Genomic DNA, 20,767 nt, shown 5'->3' on the forward strand with positions numbered 1-20,767 from the left:
TCCTGCCAATCAACTTAAAGCTCTGTTGGGAGAATTGACGCTAGACTTATGGTTGGGGGTCACCACAACATGAGGAACTGTATTAAGGGATCATGGCATTAGAAAGGTTGAGAACCACTGAGTAGAGAGACAATATCTATGAATATAATTTAAATATTTGAAAGGTAAGAATTTGATTTTTTACAATGCAGTCAAAATTAATACAATAAAAAGAAAATATAATATAGCTATAGGCCTGAGATCTGGAAATGCTGCCAAACATACTACTTTTCCTGTTAGAGTGCAGTTAGTTGAAGATGGATTAACTGGTTGAATTTAACCTAATATTTTATCAATAATTCTAGTCTCACTCAGCTGAAAAGGATGTGTGTAAACTAAGCTTGACCTATATCTCTATATTTCCACTGTAAATGGAAATTTACATTATTTGAATTTCTGATAATTGCAAACCTCCTGAATTAACTTTCATTATGTCTTAGACAGGCATTTTCATTAATAAGATGAAATATTGTATGACTAGAGTGTAACTTTGTCAAATTGTGGATGAACTCTCATTTGCATCTTTTAGAAAACTCAGAGTTTGTTCTGCAAGATGAATTATATGGTTATTATTTCAGTGGCATTAAAAGTTGAAGCAAAACAAAAAATCGAGACAAAAAGAGAAATTATAGAATTGCATTCTACATAGTGATTATCTCTCTTATGCGAGATTCAGAGTGAAATATACTCTTTTGCTCCTTATACTGCATCAGGCCTACAATCCTAAACTGACCATCCTTTTTCCTGATAGTGAGAAAAGCAGACAGTCATTAATCACCCAAAAGGTATCACAAGCACTTACAGAAGATTCACAATGCTGAAGATACTGTTGGCAAATGTCTGTCCAGTTCAGGAACTATAGAATGCACATATTAATTTAGAAAATTATTGTATTTACTTCTGCCTATATTTCTATTTCTAACTATTGTATATCTCTGCAGTATAAAGCATTCCCTTTCTTCATATTGCCAAACCCAATTCTACTATATTTCAAGGAAGGGAAAACATGTGTCACTCAAGTCCCAGCATGCTAGCTCCAGTCAATATATTCAGCCATATTTCTGAAAACAAGCTGTTCCTAAAATGGCCTTGTATCACTTCTTACGAGGCCTTGTAAACACCCCCTACATTTGTCTTTCTGAAAATATCACCTCTGCTATGTATGTTATTTTTAAAAGATTCAAAATTATTCTGACAGATGCAACATTTCTTCTTGGAAGCAAGATTTCCATTTTCTCATCAAGTTTTCCACTCTCTGGAACCATTAGACAATGTATGCATTATCCTACAATGTATAAATTAGGTGATAGATCTAATCATAGTACAAATGCTTATAGTTTAAATGTATTCCCCTTTGCCTTAGAAACTTCCAAATTCAATCAACTTCTATCATTGTGTGCATTGTTTACATGTAAGCCTTCTTAAAAGTTCATTTCAATGACACCAGATATTTTTCTTTAATAAAGAAGATGAGCATAGTTTTCATGTTGCATACAATAAACAGTAGGAAGGTATAATAGGACCCTGTAGTGCTGTAATACCAGCATTTAATCCAGTGTTGATTCTGTTACTACAGCAGTGCAGGCTCTAATTCATGTAAAATGGCTGACATGATATACCACCCAGTCCTTCACTTATACAAAACCTCTTTGGGGAAAAAAAAGGTTCTGAAGACTTTTTCCTTCCTCGGCTGTGTCAGATGACAAAGCATTCACTTTTAGTCAACTACTATTAGAACTGCTTCAGTATAATCTTATAATATAGCATCTTTAATGATTGACATATTTTATAATTTCCCTCTAAAATGCCTTGGAAATTTTTTGTAGAACCTCCATAAAGAAAATAAAATTATAAATAACTGTCTTTTCCATAAACAGACATGAATGAAACCAATCTGTTATCAACAGAGCAGACATTTTGAATGACCCCCCTCTTTCTATCCTTTTTCAAATAAAAAGTGTGCTTAGGCCGTGGAATTAAGTTAATTATGGCAATTAATGCAACTCAGATATGCATTTCATGGACTGGCAGGTTCTCGCCCGGTCCTCATGACTCTGCATTCTCTTTATGGCCTTAAGTCAGAGCCACCAGTACAGGGCATTTGGGGTGGGGTGGTGGTGTTTATTACCAATATTTTTTTCCAGGCTGGATGTATTTTAGAAGCTCACCTAACAAATAATCCGCTACTAACAATAAGAGCAAAAGCATAGGACCTGCCCAAGGAGAAAGGGTGTCTCCCTCCTTCTGATGGATGAAGAAGAATGACGAATGATGAAACCTCACAGGAGGTTTGAATTATCCCAAAGGCCTTATAACTGGGCGTTCTGCTCCTCCAATATAAAAATAAAGCCCAAGGCAAGGCAAGCTCAACCTTGGCATCCGACTACTATTTGGCCCACAAAACCATTTCTTTTGCTAAGAGCTGGTACCCCACCATTTTCCATTATAATGTCCTTTTTTTCCCCTTGCTGCTCTTATCTGCCATGACATCACTCACACACACACAGGGACGCCCAAACCCAATGCTCTTCTTCTAATTGGGGGAGGATGGAGAATAAAATATATATACAGTATACGGCAAGGTTGAGAATTTTAAAAAAATGGCATTGTGTTGCCTTTTAATACCTGGAAACAGTGGCTAAGTGCAGAGCTCCATGACTAGACAAACACACACATACACACACCCTTATCTCAATGAATCTCAAAGAGGCACCCATTGTCTTGCCTTGAAACCCAGCCAGCGGGCGAAGGAGAGCGATGCGCCACTAGATTCACTGCAGAGCGCCCAAGACCCAGCGACTCCGGGGCCGCCCCCTCTCACAACCGCTCCGAAACCCCCCCCCCGCCCCCCTCCCGCCAGGACAAGAGCCGGCACTGCGAAAGCGGAGGGCGGTAGCCCAGCAATCCTCCAGGACAATGGAAGGGCTGCGGCTTACCTCAAAGGCTTTCTGCACTCCGCTCTGGACGGGGAGAGCCCGGGGCCGGCACCACCATTGGGCAGAGCTCCTCCGGCTGTGGCTGCCACCGGCTAGAGCAGAGCTGAGGGGGCCTCTCGCCACGGACCTCCCTCCGGCTTGTGGTGCTGATGCTGCGCTCTCCGGGGATGCGCGGCTCCTGCAGGTTCACCCGGCGCCCCGCCCACTAAAGCCCTGCCCGCCCTTTGATTGGCCGAACCAGCGTGACAGCCCGTTGGCCGCAGCCAACGGGAGGAGGAGTTTGGCTTAAGTTAGGGCGGCCCCCTTGCTGCAGAGCTGCGTCGTGTGGTCCCAGGGGAGATGCCGTGCAAAGTGAGACGGGAAGGATACGGATGCAGCCTACTCCGGAGAGAAGGAAGAAGGAGAAGGGAAGGGTGGTAGAAGGAGGGAGGAAGCAGGTAGTAGAGGCGGAGCAGTCGCCCGAGAGAGAGAGAGAGAGAAAGAGAAAGAGGGAAGTGAAGAAAGGTGGATACAGAGGAAACAGTATAAGGCAAACCAGGAATGTGAGCTAGTTTGTTGTACTATTTGAATAATGATAAGTGTATATCAAGTTGTAGGTTGAATGGGGAGAAAAATTTTTTTAAAACTTTGAGGACAAATAAAAATACCCCCAAAGCATTCGGGAAATCTGTTCAAAGTCCATCCCATCTTTTATTTATTTATTTATTGGTTGATTGATTGATTGATAGATTGATTGATTAGTGGGTATACACATAGTAAAATACATAATGAAGGTTATAGAGGATATACTCATGGTAAAATATATCTAAGAAAGAAGAAGATATAGGAATAGAACATATCAATGAAAGAATAGAAGAGCAGATGATATAGGAATAGAAGAAAGGTATAGGAGATATAGGAGAACAATAGGACAGGGGATGGAAGGCACTCTAGTGCACTTATGCACTAGACATAGACCTAGGAGGTATCTGAGTCATTCCCAGCTCTTGCCTTGTCTTAGCAAAGACCACATCACCCTTAAAACATTCACAGGCTGCATCTTGTCAAAATTGTCTATTATGGTTATGTTGGAAGACCATCAGATTGTTGTACCGAGTCTTCCAGAAATCTACTTTTGTGTGAGCTCTTATTCTGAATGCAGCATTGAATTATACAGTATATTCAGTTCTGTATAGTTTATTTCTGAAGGTAGAATTCAAGGTGGATGGGTGTTAAATTCTAGTCTCTCTCTCTCTCTCTCTCTCTCTCTCCTGCTCCTTCTCTCTCTCTCTCTGCAAAACCACTGAATTGTGTCTGTATCTAACAATGTCAAGTCTATCTTGACAGAAAAAGCAATTTGTTGAAGAAAACTGGTAGTCTCAAAATCAGGAATCTACATTTTTATCTGGAAGGAATGCTTCCAAAGTTCCAGACTAAGTTAAAATGGGCTGGGGAATTTAACCTTCGGGCATCATATGATTTAATTATTTCAAAGAAGTATGTAGATACATGAACACAAAAATTATGTGTATGACAAAGGTTTTAGCTATCCTGATTTATATGAACCCAACCAGTAAGTAAGTAGCAATCTTTCACTAACACAATAATGAAAAGGAAGTTTCTGGGTAAGAAACATTGGAACTTTCTTGTCTGCCTAACCACTCTTTGCTGGAATTACCAAAACATGCTTAAATGAATTAATCCCATTTCACAGGAACATAGAAAACTGATGGTAAAAAAAAGACCTACCAGTAGTGATCCATTGAGTTTACCCTATGAGGTATTTTGTTGTTATTTTATTTATTTATTTTTATATTGGTTTTATATTTTTGTTGAATGGTAGATATTTGTTTATCCCAAGCCAGTGGCAGGTTCTAAATAATTTTGCTACTAGTTTGTGTGCGCACTTGTGTATGCACACAATACTTCTGCACATGTGCAGAAGCATCCCAGATGGATGGGTGGAATCTCCTGCTGCTGGCATTACCAGTTCTAAGAACCGGTCCAAACCCACCATTGTTGCAAGCATATTGAAACTCATTTACTGATAACCCATTACCTCAGTTGGAAATTGTTTCCAAGCTTCTACTACTTTTCTGTGAAGCAACACTTTCTAACATTATTTTTTAAATTCCCTTATTTCTATTTGAGATTTTTTTTAAATTTATTTATCCGATTTTTATGCCCTTCTCCTTAGACTCAGAGCGGCTTACAACATGTGAGCAATAGCACTTTTTAACAGAGCCAGCATATTGCCCCCACAATCCGGGTCCTCATTTTACCCACCTCGGAAGGATGGAAGACTGAGTCAACCTTGAGCCGGTGGTGAGATTTGAACCGGTGATCTGCAGATCTAGCAGTCAGCTTTAGTGGCCTGCAGTACTGCACTCTACCTGCTGCACCACCCTGTGCCCTTGATTTTTGGTTAATATTGAAAACACTGACTTCTAGAACTTTATTCATACTGCTAATATAAAGATTTTTTAAAATAAGTTTTTTTATTGATTTAAAATATAGAATATAAAACACACATACAACATACAAGTGCTCAGTGATTGGTGCCCACCACCAGACAAACATTCACACCCCTCCACCAAAATGGGGGTATTTCTTATATATACCATTTTATCTCAAGACAGAGCAATATATCTATTTACATATTATAAAGTGATTCCAATTTATTCCTTGTAGCTTGGTCTCAGATTCTACTCACCATATATCGTCTTACCTCATCCCATCGTCCCATCAGTTGTCGCAAATCAGTTTCATTAACCAAATTCATCCTTTTGTCCATAATCTCAAATTGAATATGATCCATCATGTACCGGTACCGATTTTGCATTGTCCATTTTGTTGCATTCTTCCAATCCAAGACTATTGCCGCTTTCTATAGCTGCTTGTTTTATTTCTCTAAATTCTCCCATCACTGCTAATATAAAGATTCTCACACACACACACCATCCCTTCCTTTCTCCAGGCTGTAAACATTCAATGCCTTCAATTTCTCCTGATATATTTTGTTTCTCAGACCTTGTACCATTTTTGTTGCCCATCTCTGAACTTTCTCAATCATATCAATATATTTTTAAAGTGAGGTGTCCAGAACTGAATACAATACAGTGTTCCCTCGATTTTCGCGGGTTCGAACTTCGTGAAAAGTCTATACCACGGTTTTTCAAAAATATTAATTAAAAAATATTTCACGGTTTTTTTCCCTATACCACGGTTTTTCCCGCCCGATGACATCATATGTCATCACCAAACCTTCGTCAGCCTTTAAAAATATTTTTTAAAATAAACTTTAATAAATAAACATGGTTGCTAAGGGAATGGGAAATTGTAATTTAGGGGTTTAAAGTGTTAAGGGAAGGCTTGTGATACTGTTCATAGCCAAAAATAGTGTTTTTACTTCCGCATCTCTACTTCGTGGAAATTCGACTTTTGCGGGTGGTCTCGGAACGCATCCCCTGCGAAAATTGAGGGAACACTGTATTCCAAACAGAACCTGAAGCCTAAAGAGGGAGACTAGGCCTCCCTTTTTCCTGCTGGTCATCCTTCTAATGATGCATCCCGAGTCTACGGAGAGGGGCGGCATACAAATCTAATAAATAATAATAATAATAATAATAATAATAATAATAATAATAATAATAATAATAATAATAATAATTCTGATGCCTTCACAGTAGCCTAGCCACACTGTTTGCTCATTTTGTAGTCATCTGCAATGAGCATACCTAAAAAAAATTCTTCTGTTGTTCAGTCTAACATTCTAATTTTAATAGTCTAATTATTAAATCTAATTAGATTAAAAATAATTTTCTGGAATATAGTACATTGAATCTTGACCCTAACTAAATGAGCTACATTCTAGCCCACCCTGTCATCTCATGAAAATAATAATAATAATAATAATAATAATAATAATAATAATAATAATAATTTATTAGATTTGTATGCCGTATTCACAATAACGAGGATTAAGAATGTGGGACAAACAGAACTGGTCGGTCTTTAACTCATCTTGTCAAGCATTTTTGTGATTGTAGCTCACTTTCTTAGGGCATTGGCAATATCCAGGAGAATCAGTGGACAGTTAAATACAGCTAAAGACTATTATATTGCAGGGGGGAAATGCTATGGAACAGTAATTAAATCGACTAAACAATGTCATTTGGCGGGACCCAGGAGAAGAGCCTTCTCTGTGGCGGCCCCGACCCTCTGGAACCAGCTCCCCCTAGATATCAGAGTTGCCCCCACCCTCCTTGCCTTTCGCAAGCTCCTTAAAATCCACCTCTGTCGTCAGGCATGGGGGAATTGAAATTTTTTCCCTTCCCCCATGGCTTATAGAATTTATACATGGTATGCTTGTTTGTATGATTGGTCTCTTAAATTGGGGGTTTTTAGATTATTTTTTAATATTAGATTTGTTACATTGTTTTCTTTATTGTTGTTAGCCACCCCGAGTCTTCGGCCAGGGGCGGCATACAAATCTAATAAATGAATGAATGAATGAATGAATGAATGAATGAATGAACAAACAAACAAACAAAATTAATTAAATGTACACAACATGCCTCATGACCTTTGCTGAGGGACAGATCCCTCAAAGCCAATCCCAATGCTCCTAGTCTCCCATATTGGTCAAGAAACTGAAGTTAGAACTCAACTCTTTTGTGGGAAAACCTTAATTGTAATTGGTTACTTAGAAAGACTTAAACCATGTAAAGACCCATCACAGCCCACCCACCTTGCCCTTCTCTCATTGGCCCTCTCTGTCCCTGAAAGGGATAACAATGAGTTTGGAGTCCAATTGGCCTACATCAACCAATGGATAAGGAAGTGAGCAGACAGAGATGCTGTTCTTGCCTTTCTAACAAGCAGCTGAATCTGCCTGATTACTCCTCCTCATGCTCATTTTTCCAGTGTACACAGGCTAAACTCATACATTCCTCTTAGCCATCATTATTGCTTTGGTTTGGGGCCAGCTTCAAAATTATACTGAGCCACTGCAGTTTGTAAATCATTGAATACAGCAGGAGTGACATCACAGCCCCACTTTTATGTTTCCATCTTATATCGAATCCAGATATTTTATTTTATATTTTATTTTACTTATTTTATTTTAAAAATGTATTGGCCAACCATTTTACTACAGGGTAACTATGGATGGCTTATAATATTCATAAGTGAACCAACGTGCACCAATCTAATAAATGAATGAATTAATTAATTAATTAATTAATTAATGGATGAATGAATGAATGAATGAATGAATGAATAAATAAATAAATAAATAAATAAATGTGCCTTCCGTCTCCTGTCCTAATGTTTCTCTCTTACTAGTATCATGTATATAAACATTGTTATATCTTTGTATACTACCAATATGTACTTTAATGAATGAATGAATAAATAAATAAATAAATAAATAAATAATGAACGAATGAACGAATGAACGAATGAACGAATGATTGGATGGATGGATGGATGGATGGATGGATGGATGGATGGATGCTAGAATTTCCTGCTAAAAGTTTCAATGAAACCCAAGGCATCTATTTTGCATTTCACTCCTCTCTTAATCCAAAAAATTATAAAAATCCTGCTTCTTATCAGGGCTACCAATGTGTTTCTGAAAATGCCTCTTTAGAGTCCATTAAAAAAATGGAAGTTAAAATCATACACATTTTTGTTTTATGGTTTAGATGCTTCTGAATTATTCAAGGAACTTTGGTTCACTCTGTCTTCGTAAGATGTTTCATCCAGGCAATAAGAGAGAATAAAAGTGGAGGGCACTTTCACTTTTCATTTCCCCTTTTCTGCTATGTAGCTCTGCTAAGCCCAATTCCTTTGGCCGCATAGTTTAAAGATTCGGAATGAATTGAATAAAGTGGTCATTTCCTTTCTTGGCCAGTGTTCTCACCACTGCATGCCAGCTGCAGACAATGAAGCTAGGCTGAATTTCTGTTGTCTGCAACAGCCACGATGCTCCTCCACCATATCTCATTTTATTTTCTTTATATAAGCCAATGTGGGGGGAAATTCTATAAATTAAGTTTGGGATCAGCAACACTGCAAGCAGTGAGTGGCTCACCTGTTGCCTTTGCGAGATAAGTAACTATCTCATTTGTTTCCTTTGCAATTGTGGGAGGGGAGAAAACACAAATATTTAAAACGTGATTTTGGTGGTTCTGATTTATTTTAGCACCCCAGCTCCTACTGACCACCAGGGGTCCATATAGATAGAGAGTTGGGGATTTATTCTGTGTGTTTCTCTTTGTTTCCCTCTCTGTGTCTCTGGCCTTTGTCTATGAGATTGCTAATCGCATGCTTTTCTTTCTGCCTTTGTTTCCAAGGCATGAATGCACAGAGGAGCTTTTGTGTGTGCGTGCACGCATGTGTGGGTGTATCCATGTGTACACACTCACAGTTGCTGACTCTCCGGTTTCCCTCCTCCCAGTGGATTTCCTTAAATAAACCTTTCCGTTAAAGGCACAAACTCATTGTTGCTCATTGAATTCCTACTCTCAAAAACATCCACACAATCAAGACACCACAAATATGTAATTTTTTTCCAACTAAAACAACAGCAGTACTTTGAAAGGTCTCATTTTCTCAGGGCTTCTTTAGGACTTATCTATTATTATTATTATTATTATTATTATTATTATTATTATTATTATTTATTAGATTTGTATGCCACCTGTCTTGATTTCTGGAGACATAATCCCTTCTATGCAGCTCCCAAACATTTGAACCAAAGGAAATAATTGAGAAATATCATGAATTTAGAAATATTTATTTATAGCATTTAATAATAAAAAGCAACAAAACATTGTATGTTAGATAATAAGAATTATTATTATTATTATTATTATTATTATTATTATTATTATTATTAGATTTGTATGCCGCCCCTCTCCGCAGACTCGGGGCGGCTCACAGCAATAATAAAAACAGTGTACAATAGCAAATCTAATATTTAAAAATATCTAAAAACCCATTATTTAAAAAAGACATACACACAAGCATGCCATATATAAACTATGTAGGCCTGGGGGAGATGTCTCAATTCCCCCATGCCTGATGGCAGAGGTGGGTTTTAAGGAGTTTACAAAAGGCAAGGAGGGTGGGGGCGATCCTAATCTCCGGGGGGAGCTGGTTCCAGAGGGTCGGGGCCGCCACAGAGAAGGCTCTTCCCCTGGGTCCCGCCAGACAACATTGTTTAGTTAATGGGACCGGAGAAGGCCAACTCTGTGAGACCTAACTGGTCGCTGGGATTTGTGCGGCAGAAGGCAGTCTCAGAGATATTCTCGAATACAATATGCTACAAATAGCTCATTATTCTTTGAGACAGAGTTATTGCAATCATGGTTTACAAGACTCTTTATGCCATCAAAATAACACAGTAAAAAGAAAAAATGATGGTTTTGTTGATCTGGAACATTACCAGCTTCTCACTGGTTCTGATCCAAGTAGCCCTCTCAGTGATGTCATTTCCACTTCTCATTTCTTTCTTCCCCTCACATGAATTTGTCTCAATAGCAGTTCGCCAATTAGACTTTGGGGTTAAATTTCTAGTTTCTACACAATCAGTTCCTTCTGTTCAACAATACAACAAAAGCTAAAGGAAATCTGAACACTTATTTATTTATTTATTTTGTCCAATACACAATACACATTGAAGAGAATAGACATGTAGTAATATATATAAAGAAAAGGATAGAAGAAAAGATATAAAAATAGAGGAGAAGATATATGAAAGGAAGAAAAGATAAATGAGATAAACGAGAGACAATTGGACAGGGGACGGAAGGCACACTAGTGCACTTATGCACGCCCCTTACTGACCTCTTAGGAACCTGGAGAGGTCAATCACGTGTGATAAACATTATGAAACCAAGAAACTGAAAAGACAATTTGGTGAAAAGAAGAGATACGTATTTTGTTGGATTTCCAGTCCTTAAACACCAAGATACACCATTAATAACTCTTTTCCCAAAACATGTCCACTTTCTGTGACAATTTAGTTCAGGGGCATATTTGATGACCTGTTTGGGACCAGAAAAAATACTCATTACAGTCTGGAATTGCAAGATCAATAACACAGTTATTTGAAGAATCATTCACAATTTCTATTATGTATTTGCTGCCATCTGTTTGTGACCTGGAATTCTGCAGGCAAGATCTTTTAAAATGGCCACTAGCAGGTGTTTACAATAGTTGTGGTGTCTCGGAGTCGTGTGATCGCCATTTGTGAGCTTCCCAGCCAGCTTCCGACAAGCAAAGTCAATGGGGATTTGCTTAACGATCCCATGATTTACTTAACAACTGCAGTGATTGACTTAACAATGATGGCAAAAAAAGATTGTAAAATTGAGTACAACTCAACAATTGCCTTGCTTAACAACAGAAATTCTGGTTTCAATTGTGGTTGTAAGTCGGTGACTGTTCTGTCGGGCTCTCTGGTAGACTTTTCCCAAAAATTCACAGGTACAAATTTCAGACACACACACGTTTGAAAATTCAAAACAATGTTCTTTATAATGAAAATTCACTTAAACCAAGCCCTCTTTTGGTATAGCAAAGAGCACTCGTCTCCAAACAAACTGGTAATTTGTACAAGTCCCTTATCAGTTCTGTGATACTTAGCTTGCAGCTGTGAGGCAATTCACAGTCCTTCTTTCACAAAGTGAAACACACTTTGCTCTGGTTTACTTTCAAAGCGGGGGGAAATCAGCAAAAGTTCAAAGTCAGTAAAGCAGTCACGAAACACAATGATCAGATAATCCTCCACAATGGCCAAACCCACAGGCTACTATTTATAGCAGCCTGACTAATTACCACAGCCCCACCCAACCACAGGTGGCCTCATTTTCTTTGATGATAATCTCTCAGTTGTTGCCTATGCATCGCTCTCCGCATGCGTGGCTGTATCATTAACTCTTGTTCTGAATCCAAGGAGGAGCTAGATAATTGATCTCCTTCTGAGCTGTCTGCCACACTCTCCTCCTCCCTGTCACTCATGTCTTCTTGGTCAGAGGAGCCTTCATCATCAGATTCCACCGGGGGCAAAACAGGCCTGCAGCATGTGGATGTCTCCCCCACATCCACAGTCCTTGGGGCAGGAGCTGGGGCCAGAGCTAACCATAACAGTGACTAACTGTATGTGCACACATTTATATATACCACCTCTCCCATTTTTCCTCTACTATAGCTAATGTTAAGCACATACTTAAGGTGCTTTTTACACTAAGAGGTTTCTAATATAATCAGAGAATAAATTTATGGAAATTTATGAATTTCAGAAAGGGAAAAACTTTGTGCTCATTGTGCTCATTGTTCCTGGACTTTGCTTTCTTATCATTAGAAGAGCTCTCTGGAGTTTCCATAGCTAAAGCCCATCTTTTTAGAATTTTTCACTTAAAGTGCTCTGGCCCAAAGCAATCTTCAGGTAATGCAAACATGTTTGTGTCATAAAATTCCTAAAGTGATCCTGCAGTGCCAACTACTGGATATATTCAATGGTTGTACAATAAGAGTATTGTGTCTTCATATAACAGGAGGTATGTTATTACAGTACTTTCAAATTCCACATCAAAAGTAAAAAAGAAAAAGTCTTTTTTTTTAGAACTAAAAGTAAATGACTACCAAGAAAAGTATATCATTAACACACGCAATACATACATACACATATTTTTTTAAAACCAAGTAATACTGACAACTAGTGTCCTATAATCATTATTTAATGCATGTAATAAATTTGTGCTTATTTCCTATCCATTCAAGGGTACTGTACTAGAAAAAGAAACTAAAATGGAAATTCCTATGCAAATCAACATTTAGCTACATTTGAAGATATACCAGGTGAAAAAATGTTTAATTTGAAAGTCTGAATAAAATTGATGGGGTAGGGGGGAAAATCTTTGCATATTCACAATCACTCGGAAGTAGTTCTTCATTTTAGTTGTATGTTTTATTTATTTATTTATTCTTTGTCCAATGTACAATACATATGGAAGAGAATAGACATTAAATAATATATATAACAATTGAAAGTAAAAAGAAGAGAAGTAGATGGGAGGGAGAGAATATATATGATATAAGAGATGAGAGAATATATATGATATATATATAATAGATAGATAGATAGATAGATAGATAGATAGATAGATAGATAGATAAGGAGAGAATATATATGATATATGAGATAAGGAAAGACAATTGGACAGGGGACGATAGTCACATCAGTGCACTTATATACGCCCCTTACTGGCCTCTTAGGAACCTGGAGAGGTCAATCGTGGAGAGTCTAAGGGAGAAGTGTTGGGGGTTGGGAGTTGACACTATTGAGTCCGGTAATGAGTTCCACACTTCGACAACTCGATTGTTAAAGTCATATTTTTTAAAGTCAAGTTTGGAGCGGTTAATATTAAGTTTGAATCTGTTGTGTGCTCTTGTGTTGTTGCGGTTGAAGCTGAAGTAGTCGTTGACCAGAAGGACGTTGCAGCATATGATCTTGTGGGCAATACTTAAGCCAAATATTTTTCTAGCCATTTCCACCACCACCCAAACTATGTCATAAGTGCAGGTTGAGAATTCAACTAGTTTACTGGTCTCACTATCAAGAAATTTATCCTTATGTTGCTGCTTAGTTTTCATCCACTGTGTCTTGTCTTGCTTTCTGGTGCTTTGGAAAATAGGTTTGTTTGTTTGTTTATTTATTGTATTTCTATTTATTATATTCTTTCTATTTCCAACTCCCGAAGGACTCTAGGAGACTTACAACAGGATATAAAATTCATTTTAAAATATCATAAAAGATTAAGAAAAAAACAGTTAAAAATTACATACATATATATCATTCAAAGCTGGTCTCAGAAACTTGCGAGATCAACGGCCTCAAGCCTGCTGGAAAAGCCATGTCTTCAAGGCTTTCCGGAAGTCAATAGAGTGGCGGCAGTCCAGATCTCAGGGGGTAGTTGGTTCCAGAAAGAGAGCCAGGGCAGTCACAGAGAAGGCCCTTCCCTACAGGCCCACCAGCTGACACTCTTTAGCTGAGAGATGAGACCTCAAGGAGATCAGCTCTGTGGGATCTTACTGGTTGCTGGGAACTATGAGGTAGAAGATGGTCTTGGAGATAATCTGGCCCTGAGCCATGTAAGGCTTTAATGGTAATATCCAACACTTTGAATTGAGCCCGGAGACCAATAGGGAGCCAATGCTACTTCTGGAGGATTGGTGTAATGTGAGTGTACCTAGATGCACCCACAACCACTCACACAGGTGCATTCTGGACCAATTGTAGTCTCCATGTAGAGTGCATTGCAATAATCCAACCATGAGGTGACAAGGGCATGAGTGACTATGCAGAGAGTCTCCAGATACAAATAGAGTCACAATTGGTGCACCAGACAAACCTGTGCAAAGGTCCCTTAGCCATTGCTATTAGAGGTTGGTATAATCTTAGCTGTGGGTCTAAGAGGACACCCAAATTGCAAACCCATTCTGAAGGGGACAATTTTTCTCCCCTCCCCCAAAAGCTATTGTGGTTGGCTCTGGCCCAGCTCCTGCCCCAAGGAATGTGGAGGTGGATGCAGGGGAAACATCAACATGTCATTGGCCTGTTTTATTGCCAACAGAGTCAGGTAGTGCAGTTTCCTCGGACGAAGAAGAAGGTGGGAGTGACTTGGAAGAGAGTGGCTTGGCACACAGCCCAGGAAGCCAATCTCCATGATCTTCAGTCGATTCGGATGAGGAAGTGTTAGACCCACGCAGGCGCAGACTTATGCATAGAAGAGACCAATTGAGGAAATATTACAGGAGATAAGAGAGGCCACCTGTGTTTGGGTGGGGCTCCAGTAATTAGAGCTGCTGATATAAATAGCAGCGTGCTGGCTTGGGCCGTTGTGGAAGATTATCTGATTTTTGTTTTTCAGGACTGTGGCTTGCTGTTTGTTGATTTTTCACGACTTTGAAACCAAAGCAGAGCAAAGTGTGTGTGTTTCACTTCATGGAAGAAGGAGGGCTGTGACATTTCTTCACAGCTGCTAGCTAAGTACTTAAGGACTGATTAAGGGGATTGTACAGACTACCAGGTTGTTTTGGGACGAGTGCTCTTTGCAATACAAAAAGGGTGCTTTGTTTCTTTTGCATTTTTGTGATAAAGAACATTGTTTTTGAACTTTCAAGTGTGTATGTGTCTGAAATTTGTACTCTTGAATTTTTGGGAGACTCATACCATAGAGCCCGGCAGAACAGAAGCCAAGGATGGATAGTTCATACAGTCTTTAGGAGGCAGTACCCACACCCACTCAGACTTGTCCCTGGTTAAGTCTGAGCCTGTTGACACCTATCCAGATACTTCACAGCTTCCATGGACCGGCATATCACATTCACAAGTTCAATGAACTGGTGTGTTGACCCAGAGGTGAGTTCCTTCCAGTTCGGAACAGTTCTATGAAACCTATAGTAACTTAGTGGTCTGGGTCGCTGGAACTGACAGTGACACAGGCTTGCCACACTCCCAAACTTTGTTTTTTGCTTCTGCGCATACGCAAAAGCTAGTTTTTTAACACTGTGCACGTGTGTGAAGGACTTGTGCACTTGCACAGTGCATCAAGAAGCAAACCAGCAGCGAGGCAAGTCAGAATCCACCCCTGGTTTGACCCTTCTTCTTTGTGGCAGCCCCTGAGATATTGGAACACTACTATCATGTCACCCTAGTCCTCCTTCAATTTCCAGTTGATCTTCTGTATCTAAAATCCTTTGTTTTAAAGTTAATTTAGCTTGATCTGATTAAACAGCTAAACAAAAAAGCCATAGTAGTTACATCAAATTCCTAAGCATTTGAGATAAGTTCTAAACCCAATTTAAAAGATCAAAGACCCTGAATCTATTTGCAGTTAAGACTCTGAAACTTTACAGGGTCTCCAAAGACTGCTTTCTTCACTGGACTGCCTGAGGACTAAGATGATGGTTTTTACATGGAGAAAAGAAAAAGGACACAATGGACAGGAGAACCATTGATCTGTGGACACATCTGGAAATAAGGACTAAAACTGGCAGTGCCAGAATCAAAAGTTTCCAGATTAGAAAGAACTGTATTTAAACATTTTTCAGCTGCTTTCCAAGACCATCAAGATATTTATCAAGTTTTTCTTAATCAGAAATGTTTGATTTGATTTTTTTTATTTTGTCAAATATATATAAGATTGCAAAAAAAAAGTATGAACGTGATTGTATAAATGTGGTTATGAATACATTAGGACAGGGACGGTAGCACATTGGTTCACTTAAGCACATTGTAGCAGACAATTTTATGTGCTACACTTAGGTCAGATCGAAGGCGGTGCAATTCTAAATTGTCTAAGCCCAAAATTTCATGTCTGGTGGCATATGGTATTTTCTTGCAGACAGAAGAGTGGAGGATTCTTCTTCTGAAATATCTCTGGACATTCTCATTTATATTAATGTCTGATATTTATTTATTTATTGATTGATTGATTGGATTTGTATGCCGCCCCTCTCCGTGGACTCAGGGCGGCTAACAACAGTGGTAAAAACAGCACGTGACAATCCAATACTAAAACAGCTAAAAACCCTTGTTATAAAACTAATCATACATACAAACATACCATGCATAAATTGTAGAAGCCTAGGGGGAAAGAATATCTCAGTTCCCCCATGCTTGACGGCAGAGGTGGGTTTTAGGGAGCTTACAAAAGGCAAGGAGGGTGGGGGCTATTCTAATCTCTGGAGGGAGTTGGTTCCAGAGGGCCGGTGCCACCACAGAGAAAGCTCTTCCCCTGGGTCCCACCAAACAACATTGTTTAGTTGACGGGACCCGGAAAAAGCCCATTCTGTGGGACCTAACTGGTTGCTGGGATTCGTGCGGCAGAAGGTGGTCCCGGAGATAATCTGAAGGGCTTTATAGGTCATAACCAACACTTTGAATTGTGACCGGAAACTGATCGGCAACCAATGCAGACTGCGGAGTGTTGGTGTGACATGGGCATATTTAGGGAAGCCCATGATTGCTCTTGCAGCTGCATTCTGCATGATCTGAAGTTTCCGAACACTTTTCAAAGGTATGTAGTGCAGGTTCCAGACAGATGAACTGTATTCGAGAATTGTTTTATATGCGCTAGTTAAAAGTATAATATTACCAGAGAAGAAGCTACGCAAGATTAAGTTAACCACTCTTACTGCCTTTTTGGCAATGCTCTCTGGCACTTAGATCAATAGAGATGGGTACTCCAAGGTCCTTAACAGAGTGAGGATCATCTACAAGGTCGTGACCATCTAGCTTGTATTTTATGTTCTAATTTTTTTGCCAATGTGCAAGACTGAGTATTTGTTGGTTGAGATTTGAAGTTGCCACTTGTTTGTCCATTCTGACACATAATCAAGGTCTTTTTGAAGGGTAGTAGCATTGTCGGTGGTGATGGAAAGCTTTACATCATCAGCAAAGATAATGCAATTGCTTTTAATATGATCACAAAGGCCATTGATGTAAAGTATAAAGAATGTTGGCCCTAAAATGCTGCCTGTGGAACAACGTGCTTCCAGAAGTTGTTGGTGCGGTAGACATTTTTAAGAAGAGATTGGACTACTATTTGTCTGAAATGGCATGAGGTTTCCTGCCTGGACAGGGGATTGAACTAAAAAAAATCTCCAATGTCCTTTCAAACTCTGTTATTATATTGAGACAATAGCATGGATAAATCAGCCAGAAGAAAAGCAATTTTATGAAGAATATTAACTAAACCTTATTTCAAACTAGCTGTTTTTGAAAAAGGGAAGGCATTGTTATATTGCCATCTTCTGTCAAACCTTTTAAAACTAGATTTTCGACATTCTTTTTATTTGGGACTCTTTACCTAGTTTCATGCAGAATAAAAGCCAGATCAATGGATGCCTGTCCAAGAGGGCATGTACAGTATAGTACGTAATTATAATTCTGATTTATTTTACTCCATCAAATAGATTTGCTAAAAGTCACGTGTGCTTTCCTTATAGCCATCCCCATTTATCACATGATGGTGATCTTATTTATTTTATTTTTATTTATTTATTTTGTCCAATACACAATGAGGGTTTTAGTGGGTATATATCTATATACACATAGTAAAATACATGATGAAGGTTATAGAGGAGATACTCATAGTAAAATATATCTAAGAAAGAATAGAAAAGAAGATATAGTAATAGAACATATCAATGAAAGAATAGAAGAAGAGATATAGGAATAGAAGAAAGGTATATAGGAGATATAGGAGAGCAATAGGACAGGGGACGGAAGGCACTCTAGTGCACTTGTACTCGCCCCTTACTGACCTCTTAGGAATCTGGATAGGTCAACCGTAGATAATCTAAGGATAAAGTGTTGGGGGTTTGGGGATGACACTATGGAGTCCGGTAATGAGTTCCACGCTTCGACAACTCGGTTACTGAAGTCATATTTTTTACAGTCAAGTTTGGAGCGGTTAATATTAAGTTTAAATCTGTTGTGTGCTCTTGTGTTGTTGTGGTTGAAGCCGAAGTAGTCACCGACAGGCAGGACGTTGCAGCATATGATCTTGTGGGCAATACTTAGATCTTGTTTAAGGCGTCTTAGTTCTAAACTTTCTAGGCCCAGGATTGAAAGTCTAGTCTCATAGGGTATTCTATTTCGAGTGGAGGAGTGAAGGGCTCTTCTGGTGAAGTATCTTCTCTTTGTTTTCTTCCAAACTTAAATGTTTGCTCAGCTTAGAACTTACTTTGCACTAAGAAAGAAGTGCAGAGTAAGAATGGAAACAACCAAAGGCAATTAATCACAGAGGAGACTGTCAGGAGGCAGCTGGTCTAAGTAGTGAATTGTTTAGAAGATTTGAGCTGTACTAGAAATCATTACAACCTCCTTGGGATATATATATATATATAGATTTGGGAATATCACCAGAGAAGATTACGGACATTCTAATGTATTCACATGTTTATAATTGTCTTGCAAGCAATCTGAGTTCTTTCTCATGGCCATATTAACAAACTATCTTCCAGTCCCTGAACTACCCAAAAAGCGCACTAGCCTAAATTACCGTTCATTGACAGATTGATTGATTGATTGATTGATTGATTTATTTATTTATTTATTTATTTATTTATTTATTTATTTATTTATTTATTTATTTATTTATTAATCAGATTTGTATGCTGCCCCTCTCCGCAGACTCGGGGCGGCTCACAGCAATAATAATACAATGTAAACAAATCTAATATTTAAGTTAATTTAAAACCCCAATTTAGAAACCAATCATACATACTAGCATACCATGCATAAATTTTATAAGCCTACAGGGAGGGAAAGTATCAATTCCCCCATGCCTGACGACAGAGGTGGGTTTTAAGGAGCTTACAAAAGGCTAGGAGGGTGGGGGCAACTCTGATATCTGGGAGGAGTTGGTTCCAAAGGGTCGGGGCCGCCACAGAGAAGGCTCTTCCCCTGGGTCCCGCCAAACGACATTGTTTAGTTGATGGAACCCGGAGAAGGCCCACTCTGTGGGACCTAACTGGTCGCTTGGATTCGTGCGGCAGAAGGCGGTCCCGGAGATATTCTGGTCCGGTGCCATGAAGCCGTATTGTGCCCTATTATGATTTTTCTTCAAGCAGGCAATTGTGTCCTTAAAGTTTTGGAAGATTTTGCTTCTCCTCTTTTGGGGGTGGGTGAGTGGGAACGGTAAATAAAACATATCTTTAGAATACTGTAGGACAAGGCTAGTCAGGTGCCTAGGATGAAGAGTTTGATACCTTCTAGGATGCTTGACTGACAAATTGAAAGCTCAGAAGTGTTACATGTTTGTGGGCCCTACTTCGGCTATTTTTGAACAAGGGTCTAGAACTCTAGAACCATGTTCAGAAATAACCTGAGTGATATGTGACAGGTGCAGAGAAAGTGCTTGGGAAACATCCGAGTAGCTCCTTCCTGCTTCACCCCATACTCTTCCCCCATGCCTACAACCTGTCACTCAATTGTGGAATGTAATGGACAAACCAATCAGTAAATGCTGCAAGGGGAACATCAATGCTGCTGACAAGTAGAAATAGCTTATTGAAGTTTAGGCAACATGGCATTATGCCAGCCTGGAGATGGAAACATATGTCACCATCAAGACTAGCCCAAATTTATCCTAAATTAAAATCAAATTGTTGGAGATGCTCCAACACCAACGGAACGTTTTTCCACATGTGGTGGACTTGTCCAAAAATTAAAAAAATATGGAATAAAATCAGAAAATGGATACATGAAATCACCAAAGTTAAACTGCAACTCAAACCAGAAATCTTCCTACTAGGTATCATCGATATGAAAGTTAAAACAGAAGAGTACCATTTCATACAACATTTAATTACGGCAATCAGGATTACTATAGCACAAAATTGGAAGAAAGAAGATTTACCAACGGAAAGAGACATGATTAAAAAAATACTTGATTGTGCAAAATATGACACACTAACACAAAAACTTAAAAACAATAAACAAATATGAGATAAAGACACATGGAAAAATTTTTATAACTGGGTCAAAAACCGAAAAAAAGAATAGCTGTACATAATGTCAAAATAAAAAGCAAAAGAAAATATAAATATAATCCAAACATAGATGAACAATACTTTATTTATTTGCTGATAGATTCTTTTTACTTGTATTATTATTAGAATAGAATAGAATAGAATAGAATAGAATAGAATTTTTATTGGCCAAGTGTGATTGGACACACAAGGAATTTGTCTTGGTGCATATGCTCTCAACGTACATAAAATAAAATATA

The 20,767-nt window shown here is 38.7% G+C and overlaps 1 protein-coding gene across 1 annotated transcript in view; it reads right to left on the reverse strand.

Moving 5' to 3' along the window:
- The window catches only part of KIF1A (kinesin family member 1A), a 126,105-nt gene extending 122,993 nt beyond the window's left edge, over positions 1 to 3,112 (reverse strand). The window contains exon 1 of the mRNA XM_070754038.1: positions 2,976 to 3,112. The gene's annotated coding sequence lies outside the window, so the exon portion shown is untranslated. The remainder of the gene's footprint in view (positions 1 to 2,975) is intronic.
- Positions 3,113 to 20,767: the final 17,655 nt, after the last annotated feature.

The sequence above is a fragment of the Erythrolamprus reginae genome, chromosome 5, assembly GCF_031021105.1.
Source record: "Erythrolamprus reginae isolate rEryReg1 chromosome 5, rEryReg1.hap1, whole genome shotgun sequence".
NCBI classification, from domain to species: domain Eukaryota; kingdom Metazoa; phylum Chordata; class Lepidosauria; order Squamata; family Dipsadidae; genus Erythrolamprus; species Erythrolamprus reginae.